Source organism: Anguilla rostrata, chromosome 7 (assembly GCF_018555375.3).
Source record: "Anguilla rostrata isolate EN2019 chromosome 7, ASM1855537v3, whole genome shotgun sequence".
Classification (NCBI taxonomy): Eukaryota; Metazoa; Chordata; class Actinopteri; order Anguilliformes; family Anguillidae; genus Anguilla; species Anguilla rostrata.
This window is the reverse complement of record NC_057939.1, coordinates 22,902,132-22,921,738: the sequence shown is the minus strand read 5'-3', so window position 1 is coordinate 22,921,738 and position 19,607 is coordinate 22,902,132. Positions and strand designations below refer to the sequence as shown.

The window sequence follows — 19,607 nt, the reverse complement described above, 5'->3', positions numbered from 1 at the left end:
CGAGTCAAGGGAACAGAGAACTTAAATAGACAGGGGTAACAAGACACAGGTGAACTCAAAAAACAATCAAACCAGAAGGAGGGGATAAGACACAGGTGGGAACAATGATGGGATAACGAGACAATTGAAACAATCATACAATTAACAGGAGGGGAGCAGGACACAAAACAGAAGTGCCGCCATCTGGCGGCCCAACAAGGGAAACACAGACAGGAACACAGGACCATGACAAAACCATAGTGTTGTAGTCTGTATTTTCCGGTCACTTGTCTCCCCAGTACTGTCTCTGTGTTCCTGAGCTGCTTCACTCCCCTGTACTTGTGTGATTTCACTATTCGGGTGGTTCCGGGTTTCGTGGTTTCCCCCTCTTTCCAGTCTCGCTTTACTTTCTTCCTGCTGATTTCTAGTTTTACTAATTTCTACTAATCCCTACTAACTTATAGATTGTAAAGTACTAACCTCACTAATATACTAACATGTGAATATTACTAATGGACTAACACACACTAGTTTTGGGTTTTTGATAGTTTAGATCACTATACTAATACATTAACCAGTCTCTCCTTTTCCATGCTGCGCTGTAGCTCCGCCCCTTTTCTTTCTAGCCTGCTCTAACGCTGAGTTCTGCAATTGCCTGCACCTGTCTCTTGCTCTAACTGCACCTCTCTCTCTCTGCACGTGTTTTACCTGCTAAACCCAGGCCGTCTGTTATCATTGTTGTCTATGTGATTCCAGTCCGCGTTTTGTCAGTCCCCTGTCATTTAATTAGTTATCCTAATGTTCTTCACCTGGATGTTGTTTGTTACTCCGCCCTCACTCACGTAACCCCTCCTTGATTGTTACCTTCCCCAGTGTATAAATGTCAGTCTTTTCCACCAGTTACCTGTCAAGAAGTACGATGGAGAACCTGGTTGGCTCCCCCATTCCTTACCCAGTGCCGGCTGATCTTCCAGCTACAGCCAGTACCTTCCCCACTGGAGCAGGCCCCGAGGTGCCTACATCATCACGCAGCTCACCGGGGAGCTAGGAAGTGGGGAACGGCTGCCTGGGAGGAGGGGCTTCCCTGCGTGCAGACCTTCACGCTGCTCGCAGAAGAGATGAAACGGGTCTTCGCCGCCTCCAAACACGGCCATGATGCGGCGCAAGAAACTCCCTGCGATGCGCCAAGGGGGAAGGACGGTGTCGGACTTCGCCATCGACTTTCGTACTCTGGCTACCGCCAGTGGCTGGGAGGAGAAATCTCAATACGACACCTTCCTCAATGGCCTGTCTGAGAGCGTGAAGGACGAGCTGCTGACCCGGGACCTGCCGAGGACCTTAACGATCTCCATTGCCCTGGCTATCGCGTGGATTCACGCATCCGAGGCGCCACGGGCTCGCAGTCAAGGGGTCTAAAACCCCCGAGCAGTCACTGAGAGGTCCAGAACCACTGCTGCACCTTCTCAATCTCAAACCTCCTCCAGTCATGATGTCGGACCCGGGGGAACCGATGCAAGTCAACCGTGCTCGCCTGACCAAGGAGGAGAGGGATAGAAGGATGCACACCAGGTCATGCCTCTACTGTGGGGAAACCAGGCCCTATGTCGCAGCCTGCCCGCTAAAAAGCGACACCCGCTAGTGTGTCGAGGAGCACTAGTGGGTATGATTCTACCGAATCCTCCTCCAAACACCGGACTTGCCTGCCTGTCACCATTGAGTGGGATGGACGAACAAAGAGACCACCGCCCTCATCGACTCCGGGGCCGAGGAGAACTTCCTGGATGCTGGGGCCGCCGAGGAGATGGGGGATCACTTGGAAAGATGTCATGCCCCTAGTGGCCAACCGCCAATGGTCAGAGGTTGGCAAATATCACTCACACCAGCGTTCCTCTCAAGGTTCGGCTCTCCGGCAACCATCAAGAAAGAGCTTCAGCTCCACATCATTGAATCTCCCCACTCACCCATCATTCTCGGGCATCCCTGGCTTGAGAAGCACAACCCACCTTGGGAGTGGAACTCGCACAAGATTTTGGGCTGGAGCCCATTCTGTTTAGCATCTTGTCTGCGAGGCCCATTCTTCTGTTCCTGAGTCACCTCCTCCCGAGAAGCCGAGGACCTGTCGGCGGTTCCTCCCAGTACCTGGACCAGAAGAGGTCTTCAGCAAGTCCCGAGCCACCTCTCTGCCTCCTCACCGCCCTTACGACTGCGCCATTGACCTGAAGCCCGGCACCACTCCCACCAGAGGTCGTGTTCTCTCTGTCTCGGCCGGAGACGGAAGCTATGAATAAATACCTCCAGGAGTCCTTGACTGCGGCATCATCCGTCCTTCATCCTCACCAGCAGGGGCCGGTTTTCTTTCTTTGGGGGGGAAGAAGGATGGCTCACTCCGCCTTGCGTCGACTACCGAGCACTCAATGACATTACGGTCAAGAACCGCTACCCACTCCCCCTCATGGCTTCCGCCTTTGAACTCCTGCAAGGAGCCACCATATTCACCAAGCTGGACCTGCGCAACGCCTATCACCTGGTGCGCATTAGAGAGGGCGATGAATGGAAGACAGCCTTCAACACTCCTACCGGACACTGGGAGTATTTGGTGATGCCCTTCGGGCTCACAAAGACCAGCTATTTTCCAGACACTGGTGAATGATGTTCTGAGGGACTGGATAAATAAGTTTGTTTTGTATACCTGGATGACATCCTGATCTTTTCCAAAACTAAGGAGGAACATATCATCCAGGTCCGCAAGGTGCCCAGAGACTGTTGGAGGGACCGCTTATTTGTCAAAGGCGGAGAAAAAGTGAGTTTAGTTGTAACACCACTTCTTTCCTGGGATACACATCTCTGCCGGCAGCATTAGATGGGACCCCCAGAAGATCCGGGCGGTTGTGGAATGGCCTCAGCCAGACTGTCGCCGGGAACTGCAACGTTTCCTGGGCTTCGCCAACTTTTACCGCCGTTTCATCCGTAATTACAGTTCTCTGGCAGCCCCACTCACCGCCCTCACATCCATTAAGACCCGATTCCAGTGGAAGCCCAGGCTGAAACAGCCTTCCGAGCCCTCAAGAACCACTTCACCTCTGCACCCATCCTTGTTCATCCTGACTCTGCGGCTCAGTTCATAGTAGAGGTTGATGCCTCCAACATTGGGGTGGGAGGGCCCTTCTTCTCAGCGTTCCTCCAGGGACAATGATCCATCCCTGTGCCTACTTCTCTCACCGCCTGACACCCACGGAACAGAACTATGACATTGGGAATCGTGAGCTGCTGGCGGTGAGGATGGCTTTGGGAGAATGGCGCCATTGGCTTGAGGGCTCTCAAACACCTTTCCTGGTGTGGACTGATCATAAGAACCTGGAGTACCTTCACACAGCCAAACGCCTCAACTCTCGCCAGGCCCGATGGGCATATTCTTCTCCAGATTTGACTTTACCTTGCTTACCGCCCGGGTCAAAGAATACCAAGCCTGACGCCCTCTCCGCCGGTTTGAACCACCCACCAAGGATCCTTCACCTGACACCATCCTCCCGCGGAGCTGTTTCATCAATGCCATTCACTTGGACATCGAGGAGATGGTTCGTAAGGCCCAGGAGGATGAGGCTGGTCCAAGTAATTGCCGGCGGATCGCTCTCGTTCCTGCCCAAGTCCGCTTCAAGTTCTCCTTTGGGGCCACGCTTCGCAACCCCTCATGCCACCCAGGGGGCCACCAGAACCAGGACATTTATTCAGAGACGTTTTTGGTGGCCCTCCATGAAACAAGAGATCTTGGACTTTGTGGCTGCCTGCTTGGTCTGTGCCCAGAACAAACCCTCTCACCACCCCCTCAGGTCTGTTACAACCCCTCCCCATCCCACACCGCCCCTGGCTCACATAGCATTAGATTTCATCACAGGCTTACCCCCATCCAACACTTTCACCACTATCCTCACCATAGTTGATAGGTTCTCTAAAGCTGTTCACTAGTTCCCTCACCAAGCTTCCCTCTGCCAAAGAAACCGCCAACTTACTCATTCATCAGTTATTAGATTACACGGCATCCCCACTAATATAGTTTCGATAGAGGCCCCCAGTTCACTGCACGTTTTTGGAAAAGCTTTTGCTCACTGTTGGGTCCTCCATTAGCCTATCCTCAGGATTTCACCCCCAGACCAATGGCCAGACCGAGCGGCCAATCATGATCGAACTGTCCTTAGATGCCTCTGCTCAAGAACCCACCCTCATGGTCTTATCAACTACCCTGGGCAGAGTATGCTATAACTCACACCTCCGCTTCCAAACTTTCTCCGTTCGAGTGCTCCCTAGGGTACCAGCCGCCTCTATTCCCTAGTCAGGAGGAGGAGGTGGGGTCCCCTCAGCTGAAGCCTTCATCCGGCGCTGCAGGAGAACATGGAAGACCGCTCGCCTCAACTTGCTTGGCCGCGCCAGGATGAAGGTGACGGCGATCGCCGCCGTTTCTAAAGCCCCTCCTACAGAGTTGGACAGCGTGTTTGGCTCACCACCAGAGACATTCCCTTACGTGTTGAGTCCCGAAGTTAGCTCCCGTTTTATTGGCCCCTTCCCTATTGTTAAAATCCTCAGCCCCACTGCTGTTATATTAAAGTTACCCTCCACCATGCAGAATTCACCCCACTTTTCATGTTTCCGTTTTAAAACCCGTTGTTACCCATCCCTCTGCCCTGCCCCTGAGCCCCCCCCCCCCCCGACTCATTGATGGTGGTGATGCCTACACCGTGAACAAACTGTTGGATGTTCGTCGTCGGGGTCGGACCTTCAGTACCTGGTGGACTGGGAAGGCTACGGCCCCGGGGAAAAGAAGCTGGATCCTCTCGCTTCATTTTGGATAAGCAGATTGTTAAGGACTTTCATGTGAAACACCCTGTGCCACCGGTGAAAACGCCAAGAGGTTTCCTGGGGGGGGGGGGTTATTTTGTAGTCTGTATTTTCCGGTCACTTGTCTCCCCAGTACTGTCTCTGTGTTCCCTGGAGCTGCTTCACTCCCCTGTACTTGTGTGATTTCACTATTCGGGTGGTTCGGGTTTCGTGGTTTCCCCTTCTTTCCAGTCTCGCTTTACTTTCTTCCTGCTGATTTCTAGTTTTACTAATTTCTACTAATCCCTACTAACTTATAGATTGTAAAGTACTAACCTCACTAATATACTAACATGTGAATATTACTAATGGACTAACACACACTAGTTTTGGGTTTTGATAGTTTAGATCACTATACTAATACATTAACCAGTCTCTCCTTTCCATGCTGCGCTGTAGCTCCGCCCCTTTTCTTTCTAGCCTGCTCTAACGCTGAGTTCTGCAATTGCCTGCCCTGTCTCTTGCTCTAACTGCACCCTCTCTCTCTGCACGTGTTTTACCTGCTAAACCCAGGCCGTCTGTTATCATTGTTGTCTATGTGATTCCCAGTCCGCGTTTTGTCAGTCCCCTGTCATTTAATTAGTTATCCTAATGTTCTTCACCTGGATGTTGTTTGTTACTCCGCCCTCACTCACGTAACCCTCCTTGATTGTTACCTTCCCCAGTGTATAAATGTTTAGTCTTTTCCACCAGTTACCTGTCAGAACGTTGATCATATTCATTGTGCCGATTTTTGTAAGCCTTTGTTTATTGAGATTCTTGCGACACCCCTTTGCCCGACTTCGAGTTTGCCTGCCCCTTTGGTTTTGTTTGATCTGGTTCGACCTTCGCTTTTCTTTGACTTCTCTTTGCCTGCCCCTTTGTACCTTCGCTATTTCTGATCTCCTGGTTTTGACTTTTTGCCTGTCTTTTTACTTTTCTTTTGGAAACTCGATTCTGTGCGCCTCTCTCTGATCACCTGGCTACTGAACTTCGCACTGATTAAAGACAACGTTTTTTGGATTTCCTGGTCTGCGTGTGGGTCTTACTGGAACATCACACATAGAGCGTATGCAGGAGTTCATTGTTTAGAACAAGGTCCTTAGGATGACATACATTTTGTTATTTGAGCAGTGATTGGATTTCCTTCCAAGTCAATCAAGTGGTAGCACAAATTATCTCATCTATCAACCAGTTTAACAGGGATACAGCAAATATCCTGATACAGTAATGTCATTATATTTAATAGGGCCCAATCATAAAAAATCACCCCAGTCAAACTGCGTAGTACATATCTACTAACCAACTAGTAGGTTCAGTAGGTTGCATTCAGATGATTCAATGTGTACAGTATGGATAGTGCATAGTATGCCATCGCATTAAACAATGTACTGTAATGCCAGTATGAGATTTTGTGAGGAAGTTCACAGTCCTATGAGCAGACGGTAATGTGACTACTCCTCTATAGCAACTGACATATTAAAATCATTTGTTTGCATATTTCAAATTATATTATGTAGTTACGATAAAGTTATGCCCATGTATAAGAATGCCAGTATATGTCCATTTATTGTGAGTAGAAATGCTATGAAGGAACTTCCCCACCCACAATCCTGCCTGGTTTCACTCTCTCTCAGCAGGTGCGTTTACCAGAGCCACCAGCGTCTGGAGCTGCTGAAGGACTCGTTTGTTCTTCTCCACCTCTCTGGAAGTTTCCTCAAACCGCCGTCTCACCTCCGCTACTTCCTCCTTAAGCCTCTCTATTTCTGCATCTTTCTGCACACAGCTCTCTCTCAGTCTTTCCATCTCTCTGTCCTTCTCCTCGGTGCTCTCTCTCAGTCTCTCTATCTCTGCCTGCAGTTTGTCTCTCTCCTGGTTTCTCTCTGTCAGAGCTGCGGTGTGCTCCTGTGCAGCTGCAGCAGACTGCGTTCTTAAAGCATTGAGCTGCAGCACGGCGTCTCTGTGTCTCTCTGCCTCCTCCCTGACCTGCTCCTCACATGTCAGTCTGAGCGTCTCTGTGACCTCGCCGAGCTGCGCTGCCATCTCTCCCAGCTGCTGCAGCGCCTGTGTGTGTCTCGCTGGTGCGCTCGAAGTACACACATTTGGCATGCGAGGGGGGATTAGGTGTGCCTCCTTCTCTGCCACGCCTCTCTCCTCCTTCTCTGCACTCTCCAGTCGTCCTCTTGGCTCCTCTCTTTCTGCCTGGACTCCCCTCATCTCCGCCCTCCTCTCGATCTCCTTCTCCAAAGGTCTGCCTTGCTCCACGTTCCACTCTGCCTGCTGTGCCGCCGCCTCCAGGGCGGGGCCAGAGATGTGCCCCTCCTCTTGCTGCCACTCCCCCGGCTCCCCTTTGCCTCTCTGTTTGTCTGCCGGTATAGGCCTCCGCATGACCCTCCCTGCCTGGGACTCCCCAGAGCTGTAGAAGTTGGCTACACTCCCTGCCACCATCTCCTGTACCTTCCCCAGCAGCTCCGCCACCTGACAACCGTTGCCTCGGTATCTGTTGTCAAGGGTGTGGCAACCTCCATAGCACACCCCCACGCACTCCTGGAGCTCCTTATTGCCTGTTTGGACATGCTCCTCGACACCCTGGCTCTGCTGTTTGTCCACATAGGTGAAGAGAACCACTGTGCGCCTATACATTTCCTCCCCAGATATCTGTGTTGACATTGTTTGCAGAGTCTCTGTGAGCGTCTCCCTTGACCTGTTCACTGGGGGACCAGGAGAAAGAAGTGTGGGGTTCAGGGTAGGAGAGGTAACATAGGTAATAACAGAAGCATACATTATACAGTTACAATTCATTTAATGCGTACTTTCAATAACAGTTGGTTCATGCTGCAAAGCATGTCTGGGTGATTGGGGGTTGAATTTAAAAACAGTTTATGAACGTCTGGAGAGGTCATCTCAGAAAATGTAGTAAGACTCACATCAATAAAGAACAAAGCTGATCACGTTATGTTACTGTTATGTTTCTGTTGTCACTTCACTTTCTAGTTGATTATCTGTTTTTCTCCTGCACAATCTCTATGGGCGTGGTTTCCTCTAACTCTCTCTCCCCTCAGCTGATCACTCTCACCTGTCCTGGCCACATTCTCATGCACTGGTTAATCACTCTCATTTCATTCACCTGTTCCCTGTTTGCATTTTCACGCTCTATTCAATTATCTCTCATTTCACTCACCTGGTTCACATGGTATATATTCTCTGTTTCCCTGCTCTTCTGTGCCAGATTGTGCCTCTGTTTACAGTGCCTTTCCAGCAGTTTTCGCTTGTTAGTTTGTCTCGTGCTTGATCTTGCCTGTTTTCCCAACCACCGATTTTTGCCTGCCGTCTTTGCTTTGCTAATTTCCTGTTTTGACCTTCGCCTGTTTCTCAACTTTGATTTTGCCTTCTGTTTTTGTACTTTTGCCCCGGTGGATTTTCTGATTTTGATCTTATGCACAAACTGACTACAAGACTGCCTGCTGTATTGTGTACCTTTGCGTTCAACATCTCCTACGGGAGTTTCGCCACTTTGCTGTCTGAATCTGCTTTTGGGTCCACCCAACGTCAACCTGTGACAAACACCCAAAATCTGCAGAAGAACTGTGGCAAGTTCTCCAAAATGCTTGGAACAACCTACCAGCCGATTTTCTGATAAAACTGCAGGACGGTGTACTTAAGAGAATTGATGTAGTTTTAAAGGCGAAGGGTGGTCACACCAAACATTGATTTTATTTAGTTTAACTATTTACTGCTCTTTATATTTTTTCAATATTTAAAACCTTTCGTTTCATTATTTCTGAAAGCATCTTGGCTGTACAGCATTTTTTTTTTTTTTTTTTTTTTTACAGGTGCCTAAGAGTTTCGCACAGTACTGTATAACAAGCCATAAAAATGCAAAAGGCATTTTTATGAAATCATAGAAATAAAGTTATAGCCCCTACTTAATTTAATAATATACATATATAAAACAGCACTTCACTCTCTTGCTCTGTCTTTTGTGACTATGATATGCCATTTAAGGGAATCGCTGCATTTCGAACCCAAATCTTTATTTTGTTTGCATTGTAATTTAATCTGGATAACTTTCACGTTACTGGCAAAACATTAGCAAAGTAAAGTCAAAGTGAAAATATATATTTGTGCAAGTAATATATCATTTTTATAATCTATTATATGAAGCAAAAATAAGACTGGCACTCACAGGTAGGAGTGGGCTAATTTCTGTTGTTCCTTTGCTCCTGGGTGCTTTCCTGCAGTTGGTGGTATTCTGTACCTGGTCTCTGTCACTCTGGATCTGTTCCTGTCCCTGGTCTCTGTTGCACCAGTTCTGTTCCTCTCTCTCATCTGGCTCAGTCCATTGCTGACTCAGTTGAAGTTCCTGCTCTGGCTGGACGTCTGGTTCAACATGCCGCCGTTTCTCACATACGTAGCATCCACAATTTTTGACCTCATATGCTCTTACCTTTTCAAGAGCTCTGTGACCTGAGTTTCATCTCCCGTGTTTAAGTTATTGAGTACGTGATACCGTTCTCACATTTTCCGAGCAGCCTCTGCAAACCACCACCTATGCTGACAATGTACTGCTCTATTGTAGAGCCAGCCAGCCTGTCCCCGCAGGTGAACAGCACCAGTGTGTATCCCAAACCATCTCCCCGAGCAGACGCATGTGCTCGTCCAGTCTCGTCAGCATTACGTCTGAACCCACAGGGATGGTCAGGAGGAAGGCGTGGGGCCCTGGGAGCACAAGGACACGCTGCGCTCTGTCTCATCTTTGATCTCCTTTGGGATGGCGGCCTGAAATAGTCCCAGCCTGGAGTGTCAACCACAGTGACTTCCTTACCTGCAACCTTCCTGTCCCAACTGACATCTACTTTTCACTTTGCGATTGCAAATGGCGCTCCTCAGGATGGTGTTTCCTGCAGAGCTCTTTCCAGAATTCCTTCCCCAAGAAGCACCAGCCTGAGATCAGCCCTACCTGCCCCACACCCTTCCTGATTTTCCGACATTTGGGCTCTGTCAGCTTTTCGAAATGGCAGACGGCTTATCCAACCTGCCATCCCGACTGATCCTCAGATGTCTCACAGAAAGAGTAAGATGGCTTCCTTTCACTTTCTCTTGTGAAGTTTGTTGTTTCTCGCAAAACCTGTACTACACCTACAACTGAAAGCATTCGCTTGAACAACAAGCCACACCCATAAAAATAGTTGTGGTGTTATTTGTCGAAGTCAGTCCTCACAAACTCTTTGCATGTACAATGGTAAATGGATCAATTCTATAAGCATTTTATCCAAGCGCTTTCAATTGATGCCTCTCATTCGCCAGAGCAGTTAGGGATTAGGGTCTTGCTCAAGGACACTTGACACGCCCAGGGCGGGGTTGAATGGCAACCTCCGACTGCCAGACAATCGGTCTTACTCCTGAGTATGTCGCCCCCCTGTCGCACCACACTTCATATAGAGTAACTGCTACATGCCGGATAGTATTCCTTTGAGGCAAATCGTTTGATGATGATGATGACTTTATTGTACTGCAGTTCACATCTCTACAGAAAATTCTAGCTGAATTACATTTCTTATGGAAAATATGGAATGTCAAATCTGTGCTGTGGCAAGGTTGGTGTTTGGGAGTTACAGTGTGTACTTATAAACTGGAGGCTGCAGGTTCGACTCATCAGGCTATGTGTATGTCATATGGGTTATGGCTCTCTGCCAAGCAAATAAATAATAAATAATTACTTGAAATCAGGAAGCACAGCCAGTGTCTCTGCACTGCCCTATGCAGGGATGCTGAAGCAAGTTGTAAACAACCATATGCATGAAATAAGGTACAAGTTTTCAGCTTTGGGTAAAACTATGCTTGGGTAGAGGTTACTGAAAAGCACATGCACTATTGTTCCTGGACAGTAGAGATATATGATCCACAGCTTGAACCTGCTATAAACCTTAGTACTTGCTTAGTGTGGCAATACATAGGTCAATTTCACAAGAAACTTGGTGTTTGGGAGCTTTTTTTAAATTTCTGCTCAATTCAATTAAATTATTTTTTAATTGTGTAGCTCTTTTTTGCAGAAACACTGTCACAAAGAAACTTTACAAAAACAGGAAATATGAAACGATCTACAATAATCCTGATAATACACATTTTACTGTGGTATAAACATATCTTTGCTGGTACCCATGGGCAAATGGACCAGGTGGGCAATCATTCTCACCACCATGTGAATCATAATCCTAAAATGCACATTATGAAACGAGGAATGGCCGCCTTTTGTAGTGAGCTCAAGCAGTGCAAGGCAAGTTGTATCAAAGGGCCATGTGCGCATTCCCTTGTTTGGAAAGACCAAGCAGCATTTTTCTGCCTGCATGTCTGCCTGTTCTATAAAAAGCTGTGCATTTGTGCCAAGTTCCTAAAAGCTCTGCATGTCAGGAAGGTCTCATGGCACTCTCTTGACTGCATCACAGAAGCCCTTCACCTCTTACTGTACCTTCATATCAGTGGAATATCCTTTGCTATTTCTGTACGTACAGTGCAGCGTGTAAGTGCTTGGACAGTGACACAATTCTTGTTGTTTTGGCTCTGTACTCCAGCACACTGGATTTGAAATGAAACAATGAATATGAGGTAAAGTGCATACTGTCAGCTTGATTTGAGGGCGTTTACATCCATATCGTGATCCATGTAGGAATCACAGTGTTATTTATACATAGTCCCCCCAAATTCAGGTGAGCAACTGACTGCTCAGCTGCGCAAATACTTAACGCACTGTTCTGCAAACGCGCAGATGCCCAAGCCCTTGCCTCCAAGAAATGTAACTGCTCAGTGCATTTACATGGTGGATGGTTTATGTCCGTCCGCCCATTATCTAACCCGCCTATCCCTCGTCACCGTCACAGGGGGTGCTTGGAGCCTATGCCATCATGCATTGGGCAAGAAGCAGGAATACCCCCATGGACAGGTCACCGATACATCACAGGGCACGCACACTATTTACTCACACATTCATATCTAGGGGCCATTCAGAATGTCCGATTAACCTAGCCTGCATGTCTTTGTACTGTGGTAGGAAAACGGAGTTGGTTTTTGTCCAAAACACATTCTTTGTCCACAGCACATTTGTGATGATGAAGTCGGCAATAAAAAGAACGAAAGAACGCAAAATAACCCACGTTTGGGGCTTTGTTGTGTTGAGGCGTGTTGAGTTGTATGTGAATATTGTGTGTTTACATGACGTCGGAAGGTACAGAAGTTAATGTTCTTTTAAGGGCTGAAAGTCTGTGGTCATTGTGAATATTTCTGTAGGAAACTCTGAAAAGTGACAAACTCAGTGCTGTATAGGTAAGTGGCATGCCCCGCCAAGACATAACATGGGGAATGGCATATCTGCTTCTGAACTGTGATCTACCCCCGGTAAGTGTTACAATTTTTGATCTGATTTGTCTCGACGGATATTTTGGGAACGTGCTGATCTCCACCTGTGCAATGATATGCTTTGACCACTAGATGTCAGCATGAAGAAAGAGCTGGAGCAGGAGACATGAAAGATAACTGTAAACACAGCGATTTCGAAGGTCTGTATTGCTGAGTCTTTTGGTTCTGCACAGAAGTCACAAAAACATGGAAGGACAAAGGAAATGATTCAGCAACTTCAGACGTCCTTTCAAAAATATGTCACTTGCTATCATAAGTTTCTTAGCAGTAAAATTATATTTTTTAACCAATTGCCCAAAGTACATTGTCAAGAGAAGCCCGTTGACTTAAAAAAAGAAGGGAAGGAGGAAGAGATCTGAAGAATAACAATGGGTATAAACACTGGAGGTTCAGCTTCTCAACAGAAAGTAAACACCAACTCGGGTAGGCCTATGCGCTGAATCTTTGCTAGGACCTCATGGGCCAGGAAATAAGGGGATGTGATAGATTTCATTGTGTGGAAATGTATGTCTACACCACATGCAGTAACAGTGCGTTTATATGCATGGGCTTTGTGTTAGCTGTATCTTATATTTGTGTCCAGAAAAATATTTTTATTACCAGCTGTAAACGCCTAATTTATAAATGCTAAATCAACTGACCTAAAGACTAACAAACACAAGCTCGAAACACACACATATGCACGGACACATGCATGGAAACACACACATACACACATGTGCACACTCATGCACACACAGACACATACACACACACAAACTCCTGGCTACTCCTAACTAATGGTTGTGACAGTTTTATACACACAAGGCGTGCAAATCAAGTATGGTCAGTGTGAATTGTTCACTTTGCAGGTTATAACACAAGCCACTAAACAAGTAAGCAATCTTTCCACCAAATGCCTATTAGTCATACATACGCAGACAAAATTTCAGGGGAAGTGAAACCATATTGACCCACTATAACCTCAGAGATATAAACTGCATTTAATAAGCACATGCACATTCAAATTGCACATGCACACACACACACACACACTCACAGAAATACTGACACCCACACTCAAAATACTGACGCTGTCCAACTCATGTGTCAGTAAAACATATACACTGAGACCCCCTTTTCCTCACCTCTCCTTCACTCTCTCCCTGGCTTTTCCTCAGGAGGAGCAATCTGACAGTTTGCTGACTAGAGACATTCTCACAGAGGTGCAAAAGTCACATACCGAGAGAAAATGAGAGACCGACAGAGGGAGAGGGTGAGAGAGCAAGATGGAAATGGATCGACAAATGAAATACTAATTTGATTGTTGCTGACATTTGAAACAGCCATATGCCTTTAATGGCTGCAATCACAATTACAACAACATATAAATTATTATTAAGCGCTGTTACGTCCCTGCCTCTGCTTGCCTGGGTAGTGCAGGTGGAGGTAGTTGCTTAATTACCTAATTGCCTGATTGCCTCCACCTGCCTGTGGCCCAATATAAGCCCTGCAGTATGAGGCTGGGGAGATTTTTCTTTTGGGGCTTTCGTGTTTGTGTAGAGTCTTTCTTTGAGATCTTCTTGTGGGTTTCTTTTGTGTGTGGCTTGCTTTGTGTTTTTGGTGCTTGTGAAGATCCTTTTATTGTGTGAACCTTGTGCGTTTTAGTTTGATTTAGTTTGGGCCTTAGTTTGTAATTTAGATTAATAAATGTCTGGGTTTGTTTTTATATCAAAAACGATCCAAAAACTGATCTATTTGGACTTTGTTTGTTGCGGCCCTTCGAGCCGGCCGTAACAACGTGCATAATGGCTTGAAACTGTTTCAATTAGCTTTAGTGATTTAATCTCTCTGATGTTTAAAGGACAGAGATGATTTGAAAGCACATTTGACTGTAACTGAATCGGAGGGTTTTTTTTTTTTTTTTTGGGTGAGTGTGGGGGGCTGGGGAGGGGTCGTGAGGGTGGGGGCTGGTGGAGAGTAAAGGAAGAAGCAGTCGGAACTGGATTCAGCCAGACTTCCATGAAAACAGGCACCTAAAACATTCTGTCCCGGGAGGGGGTTCTGCCAAGGGGGGAGGAGGCCAAGATGAAGAAAGACATTCGGGGGAGATAAGGGAGGGAGGGGGGGGGGGACGGACGTGCTGGACCAATGAGTGCGTAGCGCAGAGACGCACTGGAACGGACGAGTGCGTAAAGCCGAAACATGTTCCTGAAGAGAGCGTGCAGCAACGGGCAGGACGGGGGCCGGGGAAAGCAAAAGGTCATTCCAGTAAAACGGCATGACACAGCGCTCTGAGGCGCTTTTCGGGGACGCGTCCTCGCTGTTGACACAAATTCCGTTCAGATGATGGATTTAACCTCAGGCAGGGAGGACAGACAGCAAGGTTCACGGCTCGATATGAAAACATTTGCATTCAGAGGGATTAGAGAGCCTAAGTGAGAGCCGTGAATACTAAAGTGTGTGAGAGAAACAGACCTAGCGATGTCCTGCAAGGACTGAAGCGAACAGTCAGGCCGCCAGATAGAAGCGCAAGGAAACAGATCGGCCGGCTGGGAAGATAGGCAGGCAGACGGACAGTCAGAGAGGACGGTAAACAGGATCGGTAAACAAACAGCGGCTACGCGAGCAGGTTCTGTCAGTCGCTGTCTCTCGGTGCTGCTGCGTGCCTGAACATATTGTTCTGCTTTGGGACCGACTGTGTCTAGCTGCACACACAGTAAACACATGTCTCGGATTACACGCAGAACTGTACGTACACACCTCCTCTGCTCCCTCCCTCTCTCCCTCCCTCCCTCAGTCTCTCTGACCTTCCTTGGGCAGTGCTGTTGTTATGCACGGCCCCCGTTCCCTTCAGTTTTTCTGCCCAACCTGCATTTCTCTCTTCCTCTGACTTCCCCCTCTATCTTTACACCACGCTCCATCCCCGGTGAGCTGCTTCGCTTTCTCGCCTTCTTTTTAAACAACCGCCTCATCCCTCTCTCCCTCCCTTCATAGCCGCATTTCCTGACGTCGCGATGGTCGCCTTCCCGTCTCGCCTTTCATAGTGTTGAGTAAATATCAGCAACGGTAATAAATCCTCTCAAGTTGCAAAATGTCCAGCATGGAATGTATGTCAACAACAAATAACCATCTGTGCCAGTCAGAGTCATCATCATTAGATCACTAAAATAATTAGATTCATTAACATTCTAATAAATGATTAGAATCGTCATATAAGGGTAAAGCAGGGTGAGCGGGGCACCGAACTATCACCTCCAAACAATATTTTAACAAAATAATTATTCTTGTAAATCTTTATGAATTTGTATTTTTGACATTTTATGTTTTGGTTTTTGTTCATGTTTTTGTGTGATAAATGATAAAAGAAGGAAGCGGGAGATTATATAGGACAGGAGATGACAAGAGCCAAATTCAAGATAGAGAAGGGGGAGGTCAGAGAGAGAGAGAGAGAGAGAGAGAGAGATTACTGAGAATAGTAGGCAGGACAGTAGATTGATAAATCCATATTAGGTTCATATTGCATCGTATTCTTCTCTAAACTTTGACCCATCTACTGCCATCATAATCCTAAAAGCAACACATTTCTTAGTGTTATTAAATCAACTCACAGTTTTTTTTTCCATTAGGGACCACATGTATTTTCTTTGAGTTAAACATATTCTGTAAGAGGTGATTTACACCAAACACTTATTTGTTTAAGAAGATCATACTTAATGAAGATACCAGCACTAGAAGGGTTCAGATCCCTACACTGATGGATTGAGTACCCGGGTTCCAATCATGCACACTCAGGTCCCGTGTCTTCTAACCATAAACACCATAAAAAAAATTTTTTAAACCTGAAATCCTGTGTTTTCATCATGCTACAGTGGTTTAGGGTTGATGAGTTCGCCTCTGCGGTAGAGGTACATTTGGGGGGTACCTGGCTCCTTTAACAGAACTGGTGGGAATGGCATGTGTTTGCGTCCCATTCAGTGACAGAGACAAAAGGCTCACGGAGGTCATCTCTGTCCAAACGCGCACACATAAAGCCGACAGCTTTTTATTCCAGTCAATGCCTCTTTAACGTCGACGAGCGGGTCGCGGATCCAATCCGATGGGATTGTCGATCTCCCCTGACCTCCTGCGTGAAGGCCTGTTCCATTACCGCACTGTTTGTGTGTTATCGCACTGATTTTCCAGCCACTGAGCAGCTAACAGCTTGAAAAGCCACAGTTACTCATTAACCCCGTATCTCCAGAATCAGTGTGCCTGTACCTGGTGGCCTACCACAATGAGAAACCTTTGTGTGTGTGTGTGTGTGTGTGTGTGTGTGTGTGTTTGCATTTGCATGTATGAATGTGTGAGCAGCATGAGTGTATGTGTGAAGGAGAGGGGGGACTGCACAGGCATAAATGTGCGCGCATACGTATGAGCATTGACCAAGTATGCGTGCAGGAGGATAAGGGTGTCATTTTGATTGTGTGTGCGTGTGTGTGTAACAGGAGCTGACAGAGAAGGATATGAGTGCATGTCTCTGTGAGTGACTTTTTTTATCTCAGTGATAAATCCAGGAGAAACGCAGAGTCAGCAGAACTGGATGGAGTTTAAACTGGAGACGGACCTACGGCGCTCCACTTCTCTCCCTCCTTCTTCCTCTCTTGCTCCCTTCGTGTCCCACTTCTCACCCTCTTTCTTCGGCCTTTCCAAATCTGGCCCCCTATTTCTGTCCTTCCATGCCCCCTTTCTCTCGCCTTCTCTCAGTTCAATCCAGTTGCCTTTATTGGCTGGGCAAACATACATTTGCCTACTTCTCAAACAGGGTGAGCCATGAAAGGGATACATTTGAAGGACAATTACAGCTACGCTGATGATGTAAGCAAACACACAATAATACTCAAGCATCCTATCGCTAAATAACGTCTATGACTGCTGCTGCTCTTTCATAATGTTTAAAGAAAACTCGTTTAAAAAGATAAAGTCAAACAAAGAGCGTCCTCTTTATATCCCCTCCTTGTCTCTGCACTAATGCCCAAAGCTACTCCAGCACACGCCATCTCTGCCTGTCTTCATTCACAAATAGAAGGTTGGAAGATCAAACAGACATAAACACACGTGCGCGCACACACACACACGCATTCACGCATATATACACACAGACACACACACACACACACACAGAAGCCAGCTATTCCCTTCCCAGGAACAGAGTAGTCTCTGTCAGGCTACCTCTAATTGGCAAAGATGACTGTCGCCAGACGGGAGCTGGCACGGCACACAAATGCCGGGCAGATGCTTTTTAGACTGTTTGCTGCTCCGTGATCAATGATCAAATCACTCATCCACCGCTCACTGGACCGCCTTCATCACAAGGGAGATAAAAGAACACAAACAAGCCAAACAAACAACCCCAGTCCCCGCCCCCAAACCTAATCAGCTGCCATTTGACTGCTACTCCACAGCCTAAATCTGTGATAATTACAAGAAAGGGTTATCAGACGCTTACATTACAGATCAATGGCTTTGGAGGGAAATACACTGACAGCATTTCCTTTCAAAGATACTGTGCATATAGCTTTGATGAACATCTCTTTACAAATCCCACAAAGTTGCAATTCAAGCTTGGTTTCAATTTTATGAATTAATTCTGCACAGTAAAGCTTCTAGAGTTAATTTAACTATAACAGCGTTAATTCAGCTCTTAACAGATACCATTTGATCCAACTCTGTAATGTGGGACCAAATGTTATCTATTAAGTGTTGAATTAACACTGGACACTTTACTGTGTGCTTTTTTTTAAACCAAGGATAAAATGTTATTTTTTTAAATGATAGATCATGGTTATTGACTGCACTGCACATCTGCGGCAGATACATATTTGCAGTGTTAACCAGACTTTGCAGATTCAGCTAGCAACCATGACTCACAATTTATTGCAAACTCAAAGTCCTTCTCCCATTGCAGTACATTGCACCACACTGGGCTGGATATCTCTAAAGATGTACATTGAGCCAGTTGTATATTTTTATCTCAAAGCCTATAATGGGGATCCACCCATATTCCTTTTCCTCTCTATAAAGTCCCTCTAGATGCATCTGCCTTTTAAAATGTCTAATACCTGTATGTTTCTTACACATTTCACCAGTGTCCACTCCTTACAGTCTTAAGTGCCACTGAAAAACTGTAGAAAATGTGTCTCTAAACTTTGCAGTAACTGAACAGCACAAATGTTTTGACCAACCCAAGAGTTCAGAAACCCAAAAGTTTAGAAACCACGTGGTCCCCCAAGATGTTTAATTTTAGAATGACTAGTATGAGTTGTCCTTGTTTGGAATAATCATTCATGTATTGTCCCACAAGATACAATCCATAGCTTCCTTGACAGATCTTCCCTGGATATGAGAAAAGAGTTTTACCCCAATTTTACGCTGCCAGAGAACCAATCAATCAAGTTCTGATGTGATTACAGTGCAGCTTACAATTCAACTGTTGCAGGGCAATCTGTGGTGGCTATCTATTCACACAAGTTAGCAAAACAAGAATCACCTCGCTGATACAGGGAAAAAAAAGTGTTAATTCAGAAACCCTTACTCAAAAGATGGTAGAGTTCATTCTTCCCACGTGGTCGAGCAGTGTTGGGCTGAATTGCCTGTTCTCGTCTTATGTTATGTTATGTTATGTTATGTTATGTTATGTTATGTTATGTTATGTTATGTTGTGTTGTGTTGTGTTATGTTATGTTATGGTAGGGATAAGAACAACTGGTTTTGAAATAGCACACTACCAAGCATTCTGACAAACTCAGCATATTAATAGCTTCACCCAGCCCATTTTTCTTATGTTACACTGTTAAGCAACTTTGTGATAGTTCTTTATAAAAAATAATAATAAAAATAAAGTGGCTATATAAATTTAATTGATTTGATTGGAAAACATTTAAGCATATTTTTAGTTATAATAAAAATCAAAATATATATTTTATTTATTTTTATTCAAAATTTCTGTGTTTGCACCTGAAGTCTCCATAGAAATTGGAATATAGTTCCAGTATGGAGAGAGTGAGCTGCTTAGGCAAACATGACGCAAATACAACAAAAGAAAATACAATGCATCACACCACCTGCTGCAGTTCCGGACCCATTATCCAACACCCGGACGGGTGTACTAAATGTTACGGCATATTGCTAGGAACATCCCCATGTGCTCAAATCTGCATTCACACCATGCAGCACGGATGCAACAAGGTCACTGTGTTATTGACTGCATTTTCACCGTTATGACACAGCACGCCACGGCTCCCCGCCCTGACCAGATCCACCTACAAAGGTGGGGGAGGTCTTAAAGCTGGAAAGAACAAAGAAAGAGAACTCTTCTAAACAAGCTAAACATGTGATAGAGAAATAAA

At 46.1% G+C, this 19,607-nt stretch overlaps 1 long non-coding RNA gene across 1 annotated transcript; it reads left to right on the top strand.

Annotated features, from left to right (window-relative positions):
- Window positions 1-11,094: 11,094 nt before the first annotated feature.
- Window positions 11,095-13,976, top strand: LOC135258594 (uncharacterized). The gene is made up of 2 exons (XR_010331026.1): window positions 11,095-12,663; window positions 13,401-13,976. It is a non-coding gene; the product is annotated as an uncharacterized LOC135258594 (long non-coding RNA).
- Window positions 13,977-19,607: the final 5,631 nt, after the last annotated feature.